General features: G+C 43.1%; 1 long non-coding RNA gene across 2 annotated transcripts; it reads right to left on the bottom strand.

The window, feature by feature from the left end:
- Positions 1-10,691: 10,691 nt before the first annotated feature.
- LOC112950984 lies at positions 10,692-12,293 on the bottom strand. Of its 2 annotated transcripts, none has more exons than XR_003250117.1 (3): positions 12,208-12,293; positions 11,065-11,218; positions 10,692-10,892 (listed from the first exon to the last, which is right to left on the bottom strand). It is a non-coding gene; the product is annotated as an uncharacterized LOC112950984 (long non-coding RNA). The 2 variants fall into 2 exon arrangements; XR_003250116.1 differs by lacking the exon at positions 12,208-12,293 and adding an exon at positions 11,301-11,381.
- Between the last annotated feature and the right edge of the window lie 11,777 nt (positions 12,294-24,070).

Below are 24,070 nucleotides of genomic sequence, written 5' to 3'. Positions count from 1 at the left end.
AATCCTTTCCAAAGCTACTTCAGAAAGTCTGAGCTGGTCAAAACAAACTCAAAATAAAATACAGAATAACATAGCTGCTTAAGAACACATACAATATGCTAAGATAGGTCATCTTCTAATAAGCTTCAATATTAGACTATCAGCAGTAACCTCTCTACTTAGGCCACAAATGACAGGTTTATTATCCTTTCTTCTGAAACTGGTAAGTGGTTTCAGACTTGGGGCTGCCTTTTTAGCTGTCACCAGGAAAGAAATAGAGAAGAGAAAGGAAGGAACGAACAGAGAAAGTAGCTTTCAGAACAGATATTCGAAACTTTGTAGAAAATTCAGATAGACATACGTTGTGTTGCAGTCATCCTGGCTCTCCCAAACTTGGGAATTTTGCGGTTGACTTGCATCAGCTGGGAAGAACTGCAGCAGTTGACACTGCCCGCCAGGCTCAGAGCACGTTCAGGTCATCAATACTGGGAGTCCAAACCATGGTGCTGCTTTCAGACAGACAAGAAATTTAAAAGGCTAGTGGTGAAAATATACTTAAAAGCAGTGATAAATAGAGTTTCTGAATCAACTTTAAGCCTCATGGTCCCACTGAAGACAGCAGAATTATTCAAATACTGATTTTCTCAGCTGCTGAACTGTTTAATTGGCCTGAAACCTACTGGATGAATATCTACATGGACAACTCTAAGAGGATACAGAGGAAAATAATCAGTAACGGAAGCAGTTTCTTTTTAGCAGACTTCAGCATAGATGCTTATGAATTATCCTTCCCTTGACATAAATGATAAGGGAACATGGTTAATCATACTAATAACAATTAATAAGTTGGCACTTTTATAGTGGCATAGAGGAACATTTATTACGGACTCTCTATACTTGTAGAGAGCAATATAGCACAGCGAGTTCCCAGCATAATTTCCTTACTACGCCTTAGTCGGCCATTTCAAGGAAACAGCCTAAGTTCAAGGTTCAAACCAAGGCAGGGTCGGGCACATTAAAAATGCAATCGAGGAGCAGAAAGCCACAGATATTGTTTTTTGCAGAGAGCACAAAACCACTGCTCTCTTTGCAAGGGTAATCTCAACATTACTGTACTGGTTTGCATGGGTAAATGCCTCGTCAGAGGGGAAACACTGGAGATGAGAAGGCATCTTCTAGCAAAGAGTAAAAACCTGCCTAGCAGGGCACCATAATCATCTTGTCTTTTTTAATATCATAAATGAGAAATCAAAAACTACCACCCTGTTAAATCAATCCACCTGAGCCCAAAGCAGGGAACACAATTCTGCACAAACCTGAGAGAACTAAATAAAGTCTATGGACATAACCCTAATTAATTTAGTGTATTTGGATTCCTGTCCTCCTGTCTCTATTGTGTAAACTGCAGCAGCTGCAGCTGTATTGCAATGAGGATCGAGTCGTGCCAAACATGATATGTATTCCAGTTTGCAAATATTTGCCACGTCTGCGTGGGAAGGTTGACAGAGCATTGCAATCAATTAAACAAACAAGCTATAAGGGAACTGCTGCCTAGGAGCATAACGCTCCAGCAGGTCCAGCCATTGAAGTGAACAGGGACAAAAACAATTGTTTTTTTAATTCCTTCACCATCAAGGAATCCCTCATCATGTTCCACTTCAGCATATAATATCCTAGGTCTTGCTTTATTCATGACAAAATCCAACTTGCATGACAAATGGTAAAAAAACATACAAGGACATGCTGATTTAGAAATTATTTAAGTAGCTCTGGGAGTTCTTGGGGCCAGCTGGAGACAGGCGACAGTGAGGAGAAGCCAAAAACTCCTTGTGGTTCAGATGCAGTATCTGTATGACTGAATACCAGGAAAGCTTCCCTGAAAATATCCAGAAAGTGTTCAAGATGCACTGCCTCTCCCCATCCCCATTTCCAGTCTGGTTATGATGCCCAAAGACACCTGAGGAAGCCAGTGAAGAAGGAACAGACAATATAGTTTCTCTCTGGTTAGAATCATTTGTTTTTAAGTTGGTTCAAACTAAGGAATAGAAACGGTACTGTCAGAAGAACATCCTCAAGGCTGTACTTGGAGTGTGAATTCTGCGTGAACAAGAATTGCCTGATAATTAGCCAAGGCCGTAGGCTGCTACCAGCACATGCAAGCAGGGGCTGCTAGGGAAGCTCATCCCGCCGGCCCTGACTGGCGCTCTCGTGACATCTGTCATTCCCATTTCTGACATTTGTCAGGCTGGCATGGGAACCTCACGGGGCTGACAAGCCCTTGCAAGCAGCAGAAGCACAAGTCACTTGCTGTTTATGTAAAACACAGGGAATCAGCTTGGCTTCCCTCCTGTTATTGGTGCTGGCACAAGCAGGACACGCTCCTACCCAACGGAGCAGGAGAGATTGCAGAAGGAGCCGTCGCTGCTCTGCTGTCCGGCCGTATTAAACTCCGGGCACCGAGGAGAAGAGCTGCTGCTCCCCCTAATATTCCTCAGCCAGGGAAGGGGCCCGGCCCTCGGAACGGCTGCACACTCCACTGCTTTCCTTCGGCTCCGCAGACAGCCCCAAGCCCACGGTGTACTTGAGGCTGCCAACAGTCTCTGTTGACAAACGAATATGCTGCTTGTTTGAAAGGCTCCAGGGCTCCTGCTAGAGCTGGTGACAGTGTCAGGGAGGAGGGGAGAGGCAGAGGGAACAACTGACAGGGCTGGGGAGGCGGCGAGAGCTGCTTCCCTGGCTGCCCGAGGACACTCGCCAGGAGCTGAGGGGTTTGCTGGGAGCAGAGAGCACACAGGAAAGTCAGGACAAGCACAAAGCAGCCGCAGCCTAGAGGGCTGGGAGCCAACTCTGAGCTTTCCAGAGCACACTGGAGCTTCCCCACCGGTTAGGGACCAGTCGACCTCCCCCAGAGAGATGCAAACAGTTCCTTAATCCCCTCTAACGCCTCGTGGTGGCTCAGCACGCATCAGCCCGGCACTGCCGGGAGAAGCTGCCAGCTGGTAAACCTGGATTTTCCCTCCCTGGTGCTATCAGATCCAGGAAAGCACAGTCCAACTTCCCTAGCTGCCAGTACGACTGAACAAATCAGCTTGCCAGGTGCCTCCGACGACTGCTCCGCCTATGAACAGTTCCATTTTTAATTTCTACTTTGCTGATGCTACTTTTACATTGGAAAACTGGCACATCCTCACAAGTAAATTCAGGTTAGACTGATTCCTGAAAAGCCATCCCCATCTTGATGGAGATGCAGCATCCCCACCTGGATCAAGATCCAGGCACAGGAAGGAGCAAAGCTGGGCAGTCCCAGCAATGCAGCACAACTCCCTGTCTGCACTGCAGAGAAACAACCATGGGATGCATTAAACGGGCAAAACCAAAAGATGTGACACAACAGACTTAAAAAGCTGCACCTGAGGGGTAAAATTTTCCAGTTTGTTGTCATTGAACTGTGCCTCAGCAGCATATTCTAGCACCTCACTGGAGAAAACCCTGAATTAACACAGCTATAAACCCTGCTGAAGAGAACAAGAATTCTGGGCATTGCAAAACCAGGACAACGTGTTGTTTACTGGTCACAAGAGCTTGAAACATTAGCGAATTTCAAAACTTCTGCCCACTATCAAGGTGATTTCTTAGGGACTGAGTCAGTGACTGTCCCTAACAACAATAATTGTCCCCACCTACAGCCCATGCCACAAGCTAAGGCAGGAGATAAGATATATTCATCACTTTCCTTTTTTATTTCCTGTCATTCCTGTTTGTGCTGCGTATCTGCATTTATGTGATTTGTGCAGCAAAGTATGTTTATATTTGTATTTACATGAATCTTATTAGAGAAAGACCTGCCAGGTTGACATTGCATTTACCTTACCAGCTTTCAGGCTTTTGTATTCAGGGTTTTTTTTTTTTTCATTTTCTTTTCATCCTGGCAGAGAATGTGCCCTAGTTCCTTGTTTAGAAGATGAGATGTTTGCATTATGCATTCTAAATAAGAGATTTTTTTGTGAGACGGGTTGACACGGGCATCAAGAGAAATGTATTCGGAGTTAGCTTCCTGCCCCAAGGGAGTTGCGCTTAAAGAATTTGATTTCAGGGTGGGATTAAAACATGATGCAGTTCATGTGCAGAATGGCCATTTACTGTATGTTAAATTTTCCAGCTGGAAGGCAAAGCTACCAGCCGTATTTTTGTCATAAGCCTGTATTTTCAGAGCCTTTTCAGGCAAGAGAGAGCCGAACAGGCGTAGAGGTATTTTCTGAACAAATCAATAGAACTTGCTCAAAAGTTCACACGGATTCAAGCATGCAGCACGTATTAAGCAGCCTTTTAAATCCCCCTCCAAAGACATCCATATTCATCACAACGGTGCCTTCAGATCAAAGGGAAACAAGACCAGGGCTGGACTTCAAAAACCACCCAGCAGCCCGCCCTGTGCCTGGAGGCAGGCTCAAGTCTACCTGTGGGAGCCCTGGCAGAGCCCTGTCCTGTTCCTAGGGGTCTGCGGTGACAGGAATTACACGAGCTCTGCAGCATTTTGTCAGTCTTTGCTACAGAAGATGCCTCCTAAAGCCTAGCCTTAAAAATTCCTTGCTGCAATTTTAGCAGTTTCTTATTTCCTAATGCAGCTTAGGGGGGAAAAAAGTTACTAACCTTGCGTCCCACAGGCATTTTGTAGTACAGCTTGAAAGTGAGAATATCCCAAGCTACAGTCCTACCTTTCACATGCAAATACCTCTTCCTTGGAAAAGTGCACCAGTACAAAAGAAGAGGGTTGCAGACACCAGTGAGCCTCCTAAAATACCCCTTCCACAAGAAGGCCCTACTACTTACCAGCACGAAAGCAGTAACAACTGCACAGATGCTGAGTGCATCCAAAAGGCTTTGTGCATGTAATCTTCAGTTAAATCTTACATATCCGTATGAAATTAGGTGTCCATCTGAGGTACAGAGGGAACATGACGCATCTAAACCCAGCAGGACGATCAGTGGGCAGAGTCAGCAACAGAAACTACATGTTTTACTCTGAAGTCCTGTCTCTTTGGGCTAATGAGAATAAAATTAATCAAGTAAGGGGAAAAAAATCTATTTCACATGAGGAATTTGGTTACTTTTCATTCAAAAAGGTTTGCTTTTGTGGCTGTTTCTAGTTAAAATTCTATGTCCAAATTTTTCAGTAGTGTAAGACCACTGATTTCAGTGAACTCACAGCAGGAATAAAGATGCTAACACTCACTTAAATTCCCCCCTGCAATTTTTCCTCCATCAGGTGAAGCACTGCATGCAAGACAGGATACAGAATCGCTAGAGTTGGTGTCCTCATGACACTTCATTAAGTTGGTCTCCTAAAGCTTGGCATTAGTGGTCCTGAAGTCTTGCTGGAAGAATTAAATTGCATCCTATTTTCCCTGACTGAAGACGCACTGGAAGAAAAATTTTCATTTTGATGTTTAGTTTTTCAAGATCCTCAAACCACACAGAATTTAAATTCCTTCATCTGCTTCACTGGCTCTTAACTTTTGGGTTGTTTGATCTTACCATTCACAGCCATTGACGCCCCTATCCTTTACAGGTGGAGAAATGCTAAAAAGGACAGAAAGGAAGAGATAAGTGTAGCATGCAGAAAAGATACAAGTGCTTCCATCTATGTACAGATGGAGGAGGTCTGTGAATAATCATCTCTGGAAATGCCACTATAAATGTCATAAATCTAGTCTCCTTTTTGAAATTTGCCACTGTGAGGTAGTAAAGGTGAAGTGAAATTACCCATCTTGCAGCAACAGAAATATTCACCTCATATGAATAGTTTGCAGTTTGCTTTTGGAATTCTCCTTTTTACCCAAGGAACCTAAAAACAAAATTCTTAATTCTGAGCAATTTGATCTAGCTTTCTTTGGAACAAATAGTCCCAAGAGCCTCCTCTTTCTTGCACTGAATCAGGGGCAGCTCTGATAAAGCTGATGCAGTTTCAGAGGTGGAAAATGAGAGAATGTAATAAGAGAATCAGGCCCCTTGTTTGGTTTTTTATAACCTCTGCTCTCTGGAATCCAATTCCCTAGTCCTGTCTGTGAACAATAAAAGTGTTATTTAAAGACCAGGTTTTCTAGCTGAGATGTGCACTTCAACACAAGCAATCACTATTTATTCACAAACATATTAATACATTACAGCCATAGACCGACGTTCATTAACACATGCAATAAGATGTGTCTGTGCAAGCCATGCTGTAGTAGTGAAGTCAATATTTCAACATAAACTTCTACATTCCAGCATATTATGCTTTTTCTGTACAAAATAACACCTGAAAGATTTCTGCCCCCTCCATTTCCAACTAGGAATGATTATTACTACACTGCTCTTTGGAAGAGGAGGGACTTAATGGTAAGGCAGCACTTTGAGATAGGAGGAGTGGGCTTCCAAGTAATCTGTTACTAGCTTTGGATTTTATCTGCCTGTCAACTGCGCTGGTGCTGTGACCAGCTTCACGCCTAGGTTCAACAGCCCTAGGGAGACAAGCTCCCCTGTCACCCATCAGCAAGGCCTGTATTTCCAGGCCCTCTGCTCTTCAGGGCTCTGCCAACACGAGGAAATGCAGCTCTCTGCAGCTCCACCACCACCCGCAGACAAGGAGCACAGCTCCGCGTAGCACCTGCACACCCAATGTGATGGAAGCACCTTAGACAGACCTGTATTAAAAAAAAAAACAGGGCAAAGGGCCAGGTTGCACTGGTATGACAGAGATCTGCCCATCCCAGCCTGCAGGAGCTTCTGTGCCGGTCCTGGGCTCCCATACAATTTTGCCCAAGAGTCTGCTGCTGCCCTGGAGGGGCCCCAGCATCGCTGCCTTCGCTGCACTGTAATTTAAAAATCTATCTCTGTATCCATATACTTCTAAAGGTTTCTGCAAGTTATTCTTCCAGAAGGTGAACTGCTGCCTGGGGGTATTTTGGAATTAGAAAAGCAAAGGGCAAACCTACTTATTTTGTGCAGAAAAGCTGCTAGCACTCACACATAGTACACAGAATAGGAGAACACTCATCAGGATTATAAATCCTGGACTCCTGAGGCTGAGTTCTGCTCTTCAACAAATCCAGAGGTCATTTGACTTGCACAGCAAGAACAGCATCAGAATCAACCCCTCATTTTTTTGACTATGTCCAATGTCCAAAATTAACTATAGTTTGTGCACATACTTGAAAGAACAGATTGCATTTAGCAGCCTCAGATGCAACAAACATGTCCAAGTTACACAAATAAACCCTGAATATTAAAATTCCAAGGATCTTAAACACACATAGCTAGTGTTGCATTCTCTGTGCTAAAGAAGTTGCACGGAATAAATTGAAATGCCTGGACCAGCCCTGCAGAAAATTTTTCATTCAAAAACATACAGTTGCTGTGTAGCCTTTAAGCATGTGGTGGGTTTGCTCTTTTCAGGTGTCTGAGCAGAGTTGGGTTTGAATAGCTGTACAGTAATTAATAACAGAAATAATGATTGCACTTTTTCTTGCAACTAACCTGTGTATCGCCCTGCAGCACTTCAGCCATTCAAGCCAGTGAAGCAATCCATCAAACACATTTCCTTGAGGTGAGGTGGAGATGGTACCGCTGGGAGGATTTAACACAGATGAGACCAGAGAGAGGAAAAAAGGGAAACAGAGATGCATGAGCCCTGCGGTCAGGCAGCCTTAGCTCTCTTAAAAAGAACAGTTGGAGATAATCGGAATTTTGGAGGCACCTTGCAACTTTCTTCACTTGCCTGCAATGTATCCAGTTATTCCCATGGCATCAAGCCCCACTGCATCAGCTCTTGCACCCACCTCCTAACTTAGCAGGACTGTTGGTGGCATTTAAGAGACACCTTGAGAATGAAGCATTCAAGCCAGACTCGGGGGGAGGTGTGCAGAGAGGCTTCACTCTCACAAATGGGCGAGGAGGAAAACAGCTGACATGCAGACTGTACACGGGTATAGGGCTGTATTCTCTAGGACTGGGAACAGAACACCTACTTTTCCTAATTCTTTTTTTTCCTTTTCCAAGTCCTAGAAAACAGCAGTCTCACCACTTCTCAGTGCAATTCCATGTGGCCTGATGCTCTCAGCTTCACACCATTTTAATTAATCCTTCATGATCTGCAGTGAGAGAGAAGCCAAAAAGTAGGATAGCTGCTACCTTGTCTCCAGCCATAACTAGGCAGGAAGCAATCTGTCTAACGAGATAAAACCTGGAACATCGGTAAAACAAAAAACAGGGTACGTGTGTGTGTGTGTGTATATATATATGCACACATATACACATTGTATGGTTTGGTTTTCCACTTGAATGGCTGCATTTTAGCAGATCAGCTCCAGCAGATGTGGGATGCCTATGAATTCTCTCTTCTGATGTTTCACTGCATGATCCCAGCCCTACGCAAGAACATTAAGATTTATGACACAGGGGCTTCACCAGATGTTGTATTCCCCTTTGCTTTGCCGGGGGGCCCGTGAGGAAAGGAAGAGCCAAGTACAAAATGCATAAGGAGAACACTGTTGATGGGATATATTTCTCCATGTAGGAAGCATATGGGGAGATTTTGCCATACAGAATCACAAGGCTGATCCATCAAGTTCTCTAGCTGGCCTATGGCAGGGCCCTTCGTCATTGACCAAAGTCAGCCTGAATAATTTTACTCTACTAGTTAGGATGTCCCTTTCCTTGCAGCCTTAACCATGTTATTATTCACTTCCAGCTCGCTTCCTGGCCCACATAAGTTTATTTATTCAGAGGTAGGAGTCACAGAGATGACAAAAGTATGTTTTTATGAGCCTAGGTGATGTTTTTACACTCAGACAAAGCAATAACTTAAATATGGTTTGCTTTGTTTTCTACCAAAACCAGTATTTCATCTGTTTTTCATCAGTGATTATGCATAGTAATTATTTTTGCATGAAATAGCGCATGCTTTCAGAGTCAAATAAATACCTCCTGCGAACCATGAGCAGATGCTACAGCTGGTGATACAGAGAAAACAGAAGGAAATTTCTGATAAATTGCAAATTGAGCTGCTTCGGTCAGCTACAAGTATCCAGTGAAAATCATGTCCTGTTGCAAGAACCCTCAGCACGTACTGCAAAACGCTGGGGCTGCAGCTGCTGGGCCTCTCGGAGCCAGGGCTTCCAGAAACCATCTCCAGCTGCCAGTCCTCAAAAACTTGGACCGCCCTTCCAAGTCACCTGGAATTGTTTCTCAGGATGCAACAAAATTCAGGACTAGTTTTGAATATACAAACTAGGATGTTGCTGGTAAGCCTGCAAAATGAAATCAAAAAATAACACCAAAAAAATTAAATATGGGATGGATTTGATTCACAAGATGGATTTATTTTCACAATGCGACATGAAAGTTTTTTGGATGTATCCACACTTACTTCAAGCCAGATATAACAGTTACAATAAAAATGCCACTCTTCCTCATAGCACAAACTCCTCTAATGACAGATAGGGAAAACTTTCCCTTGCGACACCACCACTCTGCTCCTCTACCACAAAATTTCTGAGTAATTCATGCTAATAAGTGTTGGAGATTGAAGATTGCTCTAGCTGGAACAGGTCTGATGCAGAATGAATGTACTTGTGCACCCTATCCTTTCATTTTCTTCTTCTTTTTGGCAAGAGATGCTTAGAAAAGCACTTTGATGTGTGCTGACCTCTACACTCCAGGCACTTTCACCACTTGCAGAGAGGGAAGAAATGTATTTAATCTGAATAAGAGCTTTGCAAACCCTCGTGATGCAACAGAAAGTGCAAATTTCCAATTTATTTCTTCAACTACTTATAAGAAAGAACAACTTCCTTTGTTTGGAGTGAGCATTAAAATGCAGCCAAATGCACTTCAAAACATCTCCAGCTGTAATGATTTCAGGTAATATGGAGACAGAAGAATATGATTAATGGCAGGAAATTATTTGGCCACTTCCAAGTCTATTAATCAAATGCCCTAAGGGAGGAGGCCAGGTAAATGGAAAGCTATTGCAGGTATCTGCAATTCTCAAGTAGAAATGTAACACATGGTAGTGTAAAAGATAACTAATGTACTGCGGAATAACTGTGAAACAACATTAGGGAGATGCGCGATTCAGCGATGTGCCTCCACGTTGCACAGCCGTCTGTCACACGGAAGCAAAATTAGCTTAGAGCTATGCAGGTTGTGCAGCAGCTTGGGAAGCTGGGCCAACCTGAGCAGAAAGTAAAGGCAGAAATGAAGGGTGTGGGAGGCGGCGAGCACGACCTGAGTGCTCCCTGCTCCTGGCTAGCTGACAGGCTGCCAGCAGCCCTGGATCTCTGCAGCAGGACACACATCTTTGTCACTTACCAAGTGGGCTCTGCAGGGAATCTGCAGGTGCCGACTTCACCCCAACCCTGGGGAAAGCTCCCGCGTAGTTCAGCGAGGCCCGCGGCCACCGTCCAGCACAGCAATCATCTGAGAGGGAAGGGTGCTCTCCTCAAAGTTTTGTTGACTTCTCCTATTAAAATGAATGATATGGCCTTATAAAGCTCAGGGAGGGCTGGGAAGAAATTCCTTCATTTTCTCAGAAAAGTCACCTTAGTTTAAAACGCATTTGTGTACAAGAGATGAAAGAAAACAAATTCAAATTGAAATGTTTAACATGAACATATACTGCAATCTGAAGACTATTATCAGGCTTTACCAACAAAAATCAACTCACCTATGAAAGCTGAAACAAGGCCCTCATATTCCTCAGTCTGCCTTTGATTCTCCATTAACTGCAAAGGCTGTTGGAAGAACACGGATTTGGTGCCATCTCTGGATGAGAGACCATGCTCGAAACAGGAAACCCCAGCACGATTGGGCCCTAGAAGCAGCTGCCTCTTCCTCACGATTATTGCTCTTGTCCGGCCTTCGTGCTGGCACCACTGGTGATGTTGGGAGAGGAGGGTAAGAACATGGACAAAAACACTGGCATTGTTTTCCCACATAACTGCTGCTAAAACAGCTGTGATCTAGCTGCTCTTGAGCAACGCAAACACCAAGAGCTTACCCCAAGATTTATAGTCTCTTTTCTTCCTCAAAAAGCAAAGTCATTACCTTTGATTAAGGTCACTTCCATTCCTCTCTACAAAATCCACGTTTGCAGACACTCACACATGGCTCTGAGAGCGGTTCTACACAGAAAACTGCTGCAGGCTCAGGCCACCACTAGAGCTGGTAGGAAGGACAAGGTTATCTGTCCTCTGTGACACTGAAAGGCAAGAGATCAATGACTGCTCCTCTTAAGCCTGGCTCACAAGGCAAAAAGCAGGGCCTGTATAAAGACCACTTACTTTTACAGCCATAGATTTTGAAGACTTCAGTACAGTGAGCACTGAGGGTGGGGAAAGAAAGGGACACTAGCCAAAGCCAACGTTTCTGAAGCTGCAGGGGGCTTTGAAAACCCTTTCAATCTGCTCTTCTGCTTCATAATCCCATCCTTTGAAAATAAAAACACACAAGGAAAGGGAAGAGGTGGCTATAAGAAGCAATAGCTCAGCAGTTGGCAGACTGACACCCTGCTGACAACAACAAAGCCTGTGTTACTGACCTCCAAAACGTGACAAAGACGCTGGGAGGGTAGCACTGCTCATAATTCCTTGAGTATTCTTTGCTGCTCTTTACAAAACAACTGCTTAGAAGCTTGGCAATGGACCCTATTTCATTTCCAGGCTTGACTACACACAGTTGAAGCTAAGTTTTGCAGCTACCTTTAGGGAAGAGGATCAGCTCCTTGGCTTGTTCCTAGGCCTTTCAATACCCAGGTCGCTTCTCACCCGGGTGGTAGCCACATTGCAGCATTTAGAACGAGGGACATCTCAAGAGCACAGAGGAAAGAACTGGCCCAAGTTGGAGCTTCTGAGTCACAAGCTCGCTGTGAATCTGCAGCTACCGCTTTTGGACCACCACTCACACGAGGGTGATCCTGATGGGGAAGCCTCAACAGCAGCTGCTGCAGGGCAGCACCCCCTTCACGGCTGCCAGCCTCAAATGAGGCACTCTCTCATGCGTTCACACAACCCCTTGCTTGGTTTCCCCTCTCAGCACAAGCATTTATCCCATTTGCCTTTGATGTATGAGACGGGGGACACACCCCTGCATTTCTTACTTTTACAGGCCCCTTACACACTAAGTGTCACCCAGCTCTCATAACTCAGACTTCTGCAGGGAGCGATAGAAAAAGAAACGGGCTCCGTCTACCTCCAGTAGTGATTCCTGTCAGACATGGGATGCAGCTACAAAAGCCAACGGAGAAGCTAATGCATCAGGTCAGGTCACCGGAGCAGCACTGGGGAGAGCAACTGGGCCGGTTTCTGCAGCAAAAAAATACATCTGTATTTATTCAGGAGCATAAAAATTGGAAATAACTGTATAGGTCATCAAATTCCAGCTTCTAGAAGTACAGACACTGTATTCAGTTGGTACCATAGCTCACCACTACTTCAGCAAGATCCAAAAGTTTGTTTGCAATATACATAAAATATATAATATTCCTGACGATTGCACATCCCATCCCATTGCTGTATTTCCTTTATAAAGGCAGGAATAAAGAATCATGCTGCTCATTCCAGCCCTGTGTTTGCTGACCGGGTAACTCACCCAGAACCTGGCAAGATCTGAAGGGCCTTTCCTTGAGGCAAACCCAGTCTCCCTGTCAGATACTGAAAAATCCCTGGACAGAAAACATTCCAGGTCTATGAGGAGTAATGGTAAGAGATAGGAAGCAACTGGATCGTATGCTGGAGTCTGTAATACGTACAGAGCAACTTTCTGAAATGACAGCCCTTGTTTTGTGAAGGAGCTAATAGCCTTGACAGGAATCATGATTTCTATTCAAGGGGCTCTAGCAGCCCGAGTAATGAGTCTGTAATTCACTCGCCAGGACTGTCATATTCACAAAGCACATTCGTTAGAAGCTGCATCAGGCCAAATGCTTAATAAATTCAATAATCTCCCCACTAAACGCATTAGTGCTGCCCAGCTATGATCTTGATAGATCGTGGTAGTTGCCCTTAAGCAATTAGTACTAGGACAATTGCTCAGATTGAGCTGCAACTAAGCAGCGGCACTTGGTAATTGGTTTACTAATGAAAGAAAGAATTTGCAAAGAGAAAACAGGCAATAAAAACTGAGATATACCATTTATGGTGCAGTGACAAAACTAAACAGACTTTACAAAATTGGCCTTTTCCAGCACTCAAAGAGATGCTCCCCGTTACTTGGTTTAGACACCGCAGCCCAGCAAGACCCCAGGCCTGTGCCTTGCTGTACAGCAACAGGGCAAGGGAAGGGCAGCAAAGGCAGGATGCTGGTGCGTGCACAAACACCTTCTGCCCAGTGATACTTAATGGAATTGTGCATCTGATTAGACCAGAAAACAGGAAAATGTTTGCATGTGCTACACCCTGTCCTCAGTACCTGAACCCGAGTTCAGTGCTCACCTCACTGCCAACCATAATATAGCAATTAGTTCCAGCAAAACTGTATTTGCTTATAGAACTAATTAGAGATCAAGAGTGGCTCACTTTTGATAATTACATGGTTGTGTCCCATCTATCAGCCACTGTTAAATTGTTGTTATATTAATGTAAAGCTTATAATCATGGCTGTTCTAAATTGAATAAATGTTCTTGACAATTCTCCAATGCAATTAATTTACATAAAAGCCTCCGGAACCAAAATTAAAGTGATATGCATCTTTGCAAGAGTTTCATTTAAAACAATGCCAAATAATAGAGAAATCATATATCCTTCCTTTCTTTTCCTTTCGCTTCACAATGTTTACTAGAGTTAATAACCAACCAATCATTAAAATGTGTGTAAAACCAACTTGCTGAGGACTGTTATACCAACAGCTCATTTACGATGTAGTGATCTGCACAGAGGAAATCCTCAAGTGTGAAGCTAGTCAGAGCCCATGTAGGACGGGTTAGCACTAAGAGCTGGGTTTTGCATATATTCCACACAGGTAATGAAGGAAATAAACGCCCTGAGACAATTCCTGACCTCCAAACTCTTCAGACAAGCACAGGGAAACTAATTTATCTTAATGCCAGCACATGTGACAGAACATATACTAAATTGATGATGGTGACCCTCAGCATCAAAAAAAATACGGGGGCCCATGCGTTGTGTTTAGAGCCAATTATAACCCCATCGCACATCGGCTTCCAGCCCTAACACACACACAGCACAGGCTGGGGGAGCTGAACAGCCCGGATCTCCTCAACACTCCTCAACACACACACCATTTGTTGTCTCATCACTGCAGAGAACTGCACAACTCTAGACAATCTTATCACTCTTTTCCAGTAAGTAATTCTAGAACTATTTTGGACATCTGGAGAAAGTTAACTGTCTAAAGAGTGCTAATGTGTTTTAACTATTATTATTCTTCACTCAGCCACTCATCTCCCTTCTGACCTCAGGAAATCTAGTGGAGACATGTTCCTAATTCTCAGCAGCCTTAGTGGATCTCAAACTTCCAAAAATGTTTGTAAATATCATTCCCCAGAACTTGGTATATCCACTGTAAGCTCACAGCATAAGCTTTTCCTGAAAATCCTGAACTTTATACTGTTTAAACTGGAGCAGAACTCTCATGAAAACCCTGTCTATACAACCGCTTTGCTTTTCAAATTATACATCTCACACCAGGTACTAGCCTTTGCTGAGTTTATATCTTCAGGATAAAAGGCTTTTGAAATGCAAACGACTGCTCAGGCCATGTTGTTTCAACCAAAGAAACTCGGGCAAACTCACAGGGTTTAGTTCTGCATCCTGCCAGCAATTCTTTTCCCCGGGAGAAGATGAGAATGAGACTCTTAAGCCAACAAGACTGGTTCCAATCTGCTGCAGGACTTAATAAAAGGGTTAGTGCCACAGCTTGCCAACTATTCCCAAGGTGGTGCTTCCATAGAAAGCCCTTTCTAGTGTTCCAAGGACACAAGCATTCCCTTGGTGAACACCACCACCAGCTACTGGCATTAAGATGCTGGTGATATTTGTAACTTTTTCCCTGCCTACTACAGTTCAAGGAGAGAAGTTGACTCAAGAGAATCAAAACTTCTTGATTTTCCTTGTATTTACTTCTTCCAGTTCCAGGAGTGGTCAATGGACAATTTATGGCATCATGCTGATAGAAGCAACTTTGCACTTATATAATAAAAAGCCTGGAGTACCAGCAGCTCTAATAAACTTAAGAATTAACAGTAGAGTAGCATAAACATGTGATGGAAAAAGAGTCATTAAATCTGTAACACCAAGGTCTGGCTGAGTTGCACTGAAGTCAATCATAAAGGTTTATACTGACTGATGTATGGGAAAGTGTTATCTGAGGTCTCCTTATACACAGGAAGAGACAGAGGATGGACAGTCTTGGTTGTTCTCTGATGTCTTCCATGGTGACTGGAAAGAACTAAGTGGGAAAGACAGAAAACAAATCAGAACGTCCACACAAGATTAAACCATAGAAACTCGACAGTTATACAAGCACCATGTACACCAAGAAGGATTAAATTAGCAACAAGCATATTAAGGCTGCTTAAACATATGCTCAGAGAGGGAAAACACTTGTATGTTAGATCTGCTACCCTGAGCCTAAAGGGCACTTCACATACATGAAATTATACACAATATTTCAAACCTGACAAGGATGCCCATGCATTACTAGACAGGACTAATATTGACAGCAATGGCTATTATATTGCCCCAGATCAAGCAATGAGTAACATGTTCCTTTATTTCAATACTGTCACTGAGGTGTTAAAAGTAAAACAGATAATTGCTTTAATCAGAGTTTAGGTGTTTCTTTCTTACAAATATCACACACAAAAAAGTATGAAAAGAGCTCACCATGTTTTATTTTTATATATCTTCAAAAATTATAGCTCAGCTAATAAAATGAGGGTATCCTACACAAGCTCCAATATTGAATAAATCATGAATAATACATCAGGCAAAAATGAGAAACTGCAATGGAATCAAACCTATATGGAAATAAATAAAACATAACAGCAGAGCAGCAATCATGTTAGTGCTGTTGATAAAATGTGTGTTTGTGCTTGCGCGGGGAGGAGGGAGGAGACTTCTCCAGGAACCAAGTGTAAAAGCGTTAATAATAATAACGAGACCTACGTGGCAACTCAAGAAAAGGGGTAATTAACAAATAAGCAGCCAGTTCACCAAAGCTACAGTGGAAAAAATAGCAGGAAGGAAACCAAAATGAAACAATAACTTCAAAAAAAAATATCACAAATGAATTTTTAGGACAGATAGGTATAAACATCCTGCTGTTGCAGAGCAAATTTGAATTGCATATTGTTATCCTGTGGTCTCTATTTTAACTTCATATGTGAAAGCATTCCAAGGAAATCTGAAGAGATTGAGACAGAAATCTGGTGCGACCTCAATTCTCTATGCTGGGTGAGCAGGGGGCTAAATCCCTGCTTTACTTCCCCAGAGGCTGTTCTTATGGGAGAGCTCTATGGGAGCAGCTGCAAGCCGGTCAGTACCTGCCTGGGGGCAAAGCCCTTGCTTCTCAGGGAGGCAGGAAGAACGAACAGGGTTTACATGACCTCCTAGCGGGATGTGCCGCAGACTCCCTGGGAGATCCCACGGAACGGGCTCGGCCTTTCCAAGGGGAGCAGCAACACTGTCCTCGCTGTGTCTGCTCCTCTGAGCGCAGTGACAGGGACAACTGTCCTTCCTGGCGGGGGTACTGAACAGCACCAATTGTCCGAACAGCACTCGCCACCTCGGGGGCTAAGGGAGAGGCTGCTCCCACCCGCAGACCCAGTGCTGCTCTGGTTTCTTTACAGCTCGCTTTGATTCACTGTTGTAAACATTGTCACCTGGTAAAAACCATTGCTGTTTACTGCTACATCTCATTCCTTCTGAACCAGGTTATAGATATGTCCTGTCCTTCCCCCAGGCTTGAAGAAATATTCTAGCATTTTTAATTAGCAATAACAATATACTCTTACTCTCCATCCTTTTGCTTAGGCTTATCATGCTTTATAACACACTGCTTTTTACTGTCCTGATTGCTAAACATCTTTGGTATGCCCCGTAGATCTCTCCTCCTCCCACCTGCTCTTCTAGCCCTTCTCCTCATTCAATATCTGTATTTTCTTAAAGCATCACAGGAAGATTTCTCAGAAGTCAATTTTTAGAAACCTTGCAGAAGAGCAGTGTCACTCCACTACTCAGCTACCGAGCAGGTCTCCAGAAGATGCTGAATCACCTTTCTTCCCAATTCGGTTTACGCTCTCTAATGCCTGTGAAACAGAGACTTGTTTCCAACCTGACCTACAACTCTAGCCCAAATCAACGGGAGGTGCCAGCCTAAGCCCCCTGCGCGACAAGGAAATGACAGTCCCTCCCTCAACAACAGGCAAATAAATCACAGGTGGGATTCCTTACAGCACTCCCTTGACAGCCTGAAGAACATCAGCATCCAAAGCTTCAGTAGATGGGGAGCTTCTTTCACAAGGCTAATTGCCAGGGAGGCTTCAGGGCCGCCACTGCAGGGGCTGGAAGTGGTAGCTACAGAGCAAGGATGGACCATTTAATGGCACACATGCCCAAGTGAGATACGGGAAGGAATCAAAAAAACACCTTTTCCAAGAGTTGTGGAAGACACATTTATGGGCAGATAGATAAAAAGCGAACATATATACATACGACTATAAGCTAATGCTAAAGGTTAGTGGATGGTTATTTGTAAGTCATACTTGTTCATGTATACATCTATATACATGAAATAATTGAGCTTGATTCTATGGTCTAGTGATGGGCAATTATCAATCATCCACATCATTTTCTTGACAAAATCCACAACTAAAAGTAAACCCCCAAATTTGGAAGTAAATTACCTCCTGCATATAGAATAGTTCAGGAATTTAGGAATTCAATTAGGAATTCAGCAAGTCCCAATATTTACAGAATCTGTTTTTTCCATATGCTTCTCCCCTTCGCACGCTCCTCCCCACATACCTTTTTGCTACCAAAAAGGCAGGGTTTGAGTGGCACTGTGCGCATCTGCTAAGCTCAGCAAAACTGAAGCACGACAGTATCATCAGGCAGGTTTAATGGAACTCCAAAGCAAACGTTCAAGGACGAAGACTCCACTTCCAACAGCTCCCCGTAACGATCCCTGTGTTTCAAAGTAAATCTCTTACCCCTAAGATTACTATTAACATTTTATGCAAATTGGATGCATCTCTATTTTTAAAAAAAATGCAAAGTAATCTATGCATATCTTTATATTACTTCTCAGAGCCATTAGCCAAGATTAGTTCATATTTTTATTCCCTTTGCATGCTGAATGTATTTTATTTCTTTGGGGTGGCAGCTTTTATTATTAAAGTCAACAAAATTTGATGGATCCTATTACCTTGCCTTCCCTCTGTTTTCTCTCCTCTAGCCTCACATGATTTATGAGCCAAAAATCAAAGTTTGGATTTCTAATGGTTGTGTGCTTTGCTACCAGCCTTCCTTGCATTTGCTTTTGAAGAGGAGCAGAATTCAAAATAAATGATCAAAATAACTGTGATTAGAGAAAACAACAGCAACAAAACGACAGCGATTTTCCAAGACCTCTACCCCCAATTATGTTCTTATATTCTCTTTAAAGTTATAGGTGATCGAAGAGAAGGTTTAGCTTCTTCCAAGGCAGTTAGGAGAAGACCTGAGCACAGTCTTTAAGTACCAGCACAGAGCACAGAAATACAATAGTAGCCAACAGACATGAGCAGAAAAGCTAGACATCAACATCCGGCAAATTTGGAAGAAAATTAAGCCCTCCAGCCCTTTCTCAATTTAAGTTAGTTTATCTTGGGAACAGTAAACTAGCAGCACATGCAGATTCAGACCTCAGATCCTGGGTATAAAGCAGGAGCTGGCTGGGGAAATCTTACACATTAGTAGGTAAGAGGCACTTTGCAGCTTTAGAAATTTATGGATCTGTTTTCAGCCAACTGAAATGAAGGAATTATGTAGTTTCACAGAGTGCCTCAGTTTCCCCTCCCTACAGGAAGGGAACAACTAGGCCTTTTCTTCACCTACTGTCTAATTTAAGGATTGAGTCTCTCCCACCAAGCGCCGCCACTTCCGAGCACTGCAGTTCTAGGCTTAACACACGTATCAGCATAACAGAAATGACAACAGTAATAGTGACTCAAAAGAACAGGTAATTTTTTATGCTTATGGCTATAGCAATGGTCAATAAAGGCACAATAAACTGATTTTTACTTCATCCATTTGTAGAAAGCTGCAGACCTCCCTGAAGAAGAACGTGAAGACGACTGGTGCTACGGAGCCCTTTCCAAGACACCCCAAGTGCTGCCAAGGTCAGCGGCAGAGCCCTCGGCAGCGCCGGGCGCCTTCCCGCAGCAGCCACCCTTCAGTGGAGGCCTCTGGAAGGCCCCCAGACTCACACATAAATATTCAGAAGTTGAAACACAGCAGCAGGCAGGAGCCTCTAATTTAATTTTAAAAGCTGCAACAGACGAAACTCTCCAAATACGGAGGGAAAGGTTCTCCTGCCAAGGAGAAGCATTGCTTCAAGGCACTAAATCCCAGCTTTAAGGCTATGGTTTAGGGAGTATCATCTAAGTTCAATCCTCTCTCAAATAACAGTAAGAGAAGAGCACCTTCCTTGCACTCTTCACTGTTGGACCCACACAAATCTCATTCAACATAATGGATATTCAAACGTCTGGCACCCTGAAATTTAAGCAATTGCTGTTTACAGTCTGGAGCACCCAGCACCCTGAACCTCACTGAGACTTTTATCCTGTTAAGTGCCGTACCACACATAAGAAAACTTGCCCTACCCAAAAAAGCTGCAGATATAAACAGATGTAATTACAATGCAGAGTGATGAGAATAAAAACCTGAAAACAGTTAAAAAGGGGGTACTAATTTGAATTAACATTAGATAAAACAATGAGCCCACAAGCAAAACAAAGGGGATTTAAGGCTGAGGATCTGATGATCTGCTAAGGTGAGCAAACCCCAGCCCAGAATCTACTCCCATCATGGTTTATCTGCTTCCCCCATACAATGAGGTTAAAAGGACAGCTTTCAAGTTATCCAGAATTAGCTATCCAGGGACAGAATCGGGCAGAAAACAGATGAAGTGATGATGGCAGGAGAAGGTACTGGGGGTAAAAGTAGTAAAAGAAATGCTGGACATGACAAGGTGAGAAGGCAACCTGTCCCTAGCTGTAGCTATATGAGGATGCTTGAAGAAGAGTAGACAAAACAGAATATCCAGCACTTACTGTGGCCAGGCAAGTGACATTTACCCTTTTCCAAGTAAATCCGGGCTGTTGCTTTGAGACCCACCTACAAGTTGGAGACTAACCACTAGCAGAAAATAAGAGGTTAATATGGAGAAGCGTGTCTCCACGTGGTGTAATTTCTTATGTTCTCTATTTAACGATTCAGATGCCACGTGTGATTTAGGATCAGTTGCGACTTCTCACATTTAATGAAGTGAAACCCTCTTGGTCCACAGCGAGATGCGAGCAAGGATGAAAACTCAGTAATTTACAGCATTTGTGACCTTATTACAATGTACTTTGTGCTTGACTGCTCTTCAGACCTAACAGGAGCCGTTAGCAAGGGCTCTATGGAAGATTGGCTATTATCTATAACTGGCTATGAAAGAGCTTTATCTTAAAAAATATATCTTAAAATATAATTTTAAATAATTTTATGTTAACTTACAAAAATAAAGAACAGCAAGGTGCTCTTTGAGACTCTAACTTCAAAGATGCTGATGAATGCTGCTCTTCACAGTGGCAAACAAACAGGACAGGCTTTGCTAGACTGCCTGCTAAAGACAGGCTAATCGCTCAGCCAACCCGTGCAGCAATAAATACTCCCCAGGGACTCTTGAACTGCTCTTTGCTTCAAATCCATAACATGAAACACACTTCAGTCAAGCTACTAACCTGCCAAACCTTAGTTTCTCTCAGGTAAACAGGTACCTGAGTAAATATTAGTTTTTGGAACCAGATTAGAAAATATCAATTCTGCTGATAAGTCTAATCTTATCTTAAGATATAATCTTTAAATCAATCTTATGGACATATTAACAGGCTTATCACCCATCATTATTGTTCCCTGGGATCTACTTAAATACAATTATTCCTTTGAAACATGGACTATTTCTCAGCTACACGTATGTACAAACCCTGACACACAATGCTCTAGCAGTTTTGGAAGTCAGAGCATTTTCAGTGAAATCAGATTTCTTCAAATCTAAAACGTTTCAATCAAGTTTGCCTACTGCAGCTAAATTTTTTTTTTTTTTTTTTTTTTTTTTGGCTTTTTGGTCACATTTAGGGACAGAAAGACAGATGCTTTTACAACTGGCCTGAGGGAATGGAAGAGAAATTAGTGTTTGGATTCTTCCTCTCAAGATCACTGGGGAGGATGTAATTTTCTGGCTGGCTACGAACAAGCTCCAAATCAATCACAACATGAAATTCAACACAGGGTGTCTCTTCTCTACCAGCATAAAAGCTCAGGGTGCATTCACACTCCTGAATCTCTAGTACCCAAGGAAGGGGGTTATTTAGAAATCAACTAGAAGCTGCACGTTAAAAGGCAATTCTTCCCAATTCACCACGTGGGCTTGGTGGCTTTGGACCATGCTGGATTGCTCAGATGGATTATCCAGCCAAGCTAATGCCACTTCACAAGCAAGAGACAACAGCAGCAGCAAAACGTCCAAGGAGGCAAGGGGGCAGCATTAGGCTTTTCTTCGACAGGATCCATTGCTTAGCCTGCCCATCAGCATTACACAGGTAACGCTTCACCTACATTGTAAAGCACTTTGAAAGTTTCATAAAGCACATCAAATTCTGTTACATGTTACATTATTTTTTCAGAAGAGACTGCAGTGAAGCAGCAAAAGGCTCAAAAGGCTCTTTCAACAAGTACTGTTTATTCACATTTAGTCTCAGATTACACCATCTGCATCACAAAAGGGTCTGCATCTGCTATTTCATTTCAGTCTTCACCACTACAAAACAACAAAAAGATTGCAATTCTAAAAACTTAACTCTTTGAACTTTGCTAGTCTTCCAACAGTCATTCGACAAATGTTTTCACGTTTGCATTTTTTCCCTATAATATCAGGTCACTCGGAGCTTTAGCTTGGTTGCTCTAGGAAACCAAACTGTTGCTACTCAATCTCTCTGCAATGTTCCCTACAGGGCAACTGCTCAGAGAGCGATCAAAGCTCCAGTGGAGGGCGGATAAAAATCAATCTGTTAACGCAGCCTAAATATTTTATTCTTACTCTCCCCCACCCCGTTTTTAAAGGACGTCTGTTTGTTATCCAGCAGCTCAAACCAAAAAAAACCTCTCCCCACCCTGTATTGTATTAACACTGGAATAATATGAGCCATACTGCTGTATGGAATGTTTGCCTTTAAAGGTTTAAAACTCATCCGTTACACTTGAGGTGTTCAAGCTATGGAGCATATTGCAAAGGCAGCTCTCAAACTGCTGCAACGTTTTTTCCTTTCCTTAGCAAAGCTTCCTGAGAGAAAAATTACTTGAGGATCATGGAAATTCAGCTCTTGGTTACAGTAGCAACACATTGTGGTTCACTGGAACAGGAGAAAATAGATGGCTAGGAAGAATAGAAAGCACTCTGAATAGCTCATTAGCCAGTCCTGTTTGAGCACCCCAGCAATGTAATCTCTGGAGAGCGCTCCTACAACTGTCCTCCTGCTCCCTCCATCCCCACCACCCATTTGAGACAAACACACAAGGGACAGCGCCGCTTTGCTGGACTCCACCGCATCCGAGCGCCTCAGGTCCTTCCCTGCTCAGCTTTAGGCACCTGCTGTCAACAGCCAGGCCACCAGCTTTCAATTACATGCCCTGTTCTACACACAGCGCCTGCCAAAGCTAAGGAATGGGAGCCTCTTCTGTAGTGACTTATATTCATTATACAATGCCAAGTGTTTAATAGCCTGCAAATCAATGTAACCTGTTAAAGATCTTGACAGCATACAGAGGTACACGTTTTATCTCATTGTTTCATCCTATAAATGTATTATTTCAAGGTGGCATTAAAAGAAGTGAACTGTAACAGCTCAGCTCCCGATATTATATGACACAGGTTGGATCTATAAGAATACTGAAGCAAAATATTCCTTGTGTAAATCAAGCAGTGAACTTCTACAGAATTACAGCTGCTCCAGTAGCCACAGATAAAAGATTATTGAAAGACCTCTCAGGACTGGAGCTGTGTGCACGAATCCAACGCAACCAAAGCTCCATAGGAAAGTGCCAGTGAGAGAACTCTTCTTCCCCTAATAGTTGAGCATAATAGTTGGCTTAACTGTATGAGATATAACCTTAACAATTTCCTTTTGTGACTTACCTGATTAAAACCTGTTTTCTTGTTGGCAAGCAACACTACCAGCCTAACTCCCAGTTCTTCTTTCATTCAAGGTGATCTGGCATCATTAAAACTGGATTGCCTTCTTATCCCATTAAACAGAAGGTGATTTAATACCAAATGTTAAAATACTATTGCTTCACATTTCTCTTGGTTCAGCCAAACTCCACTCTGGCACAGCGAGATACAGTCACAGGTTCAGATTCACTGCTAGCATAAACAGAAAAAGACATTGGGCCTTGCACTGGTTTGAAGACTTTCCTATTCGCTGCTCTTTCTAAACAATACAGGACAGGGGAAGAACATTCCGTCCCGAGACTCCTACCTGGAGCTGAACAACTCCATCGTCTCCATCACATAATGGAGAGGTCAGACTGGACACCTGGGACATGACAGAACCTTGTTTGTGTGATATTAGAAGCGGACAAGCCATAATGAAAAGGCACAGACAGACAGCATGGTGAGGTGCAGAGAAGCAAGCTCGACAACAGCCCATGGCCAGCACAGACAGAAGAGGCATGGCAGTCCAGGAGGAAAGGAAAATCAATCTTCTGGTGTGACATGACACTCCTTTGATCAACCTAATCTTTTCATACCTCTCTTCCCTTTTGTTGTTGATGTGAACATCTTCTG

The sequence above is a fragment of the Nothoprocta perdicaria genome, unplaced genomic scaffold (assembly GCF_003342845.1).
Source record: "Nothoprocta perdicaria isolate Ctin4 unplaced genomic scaffold, notPer1 scaffold_103, whole genome shotgun sequence".
NCBI lineage: Eukaryota > Metazoa > Chordata > Aves > Tinamiformes > Tinamidae > Nothoprocta > Nothoprocta perdicaria.
This window is presented reverse-complemented; position numbering and strand designations above follow the sequence as displayed.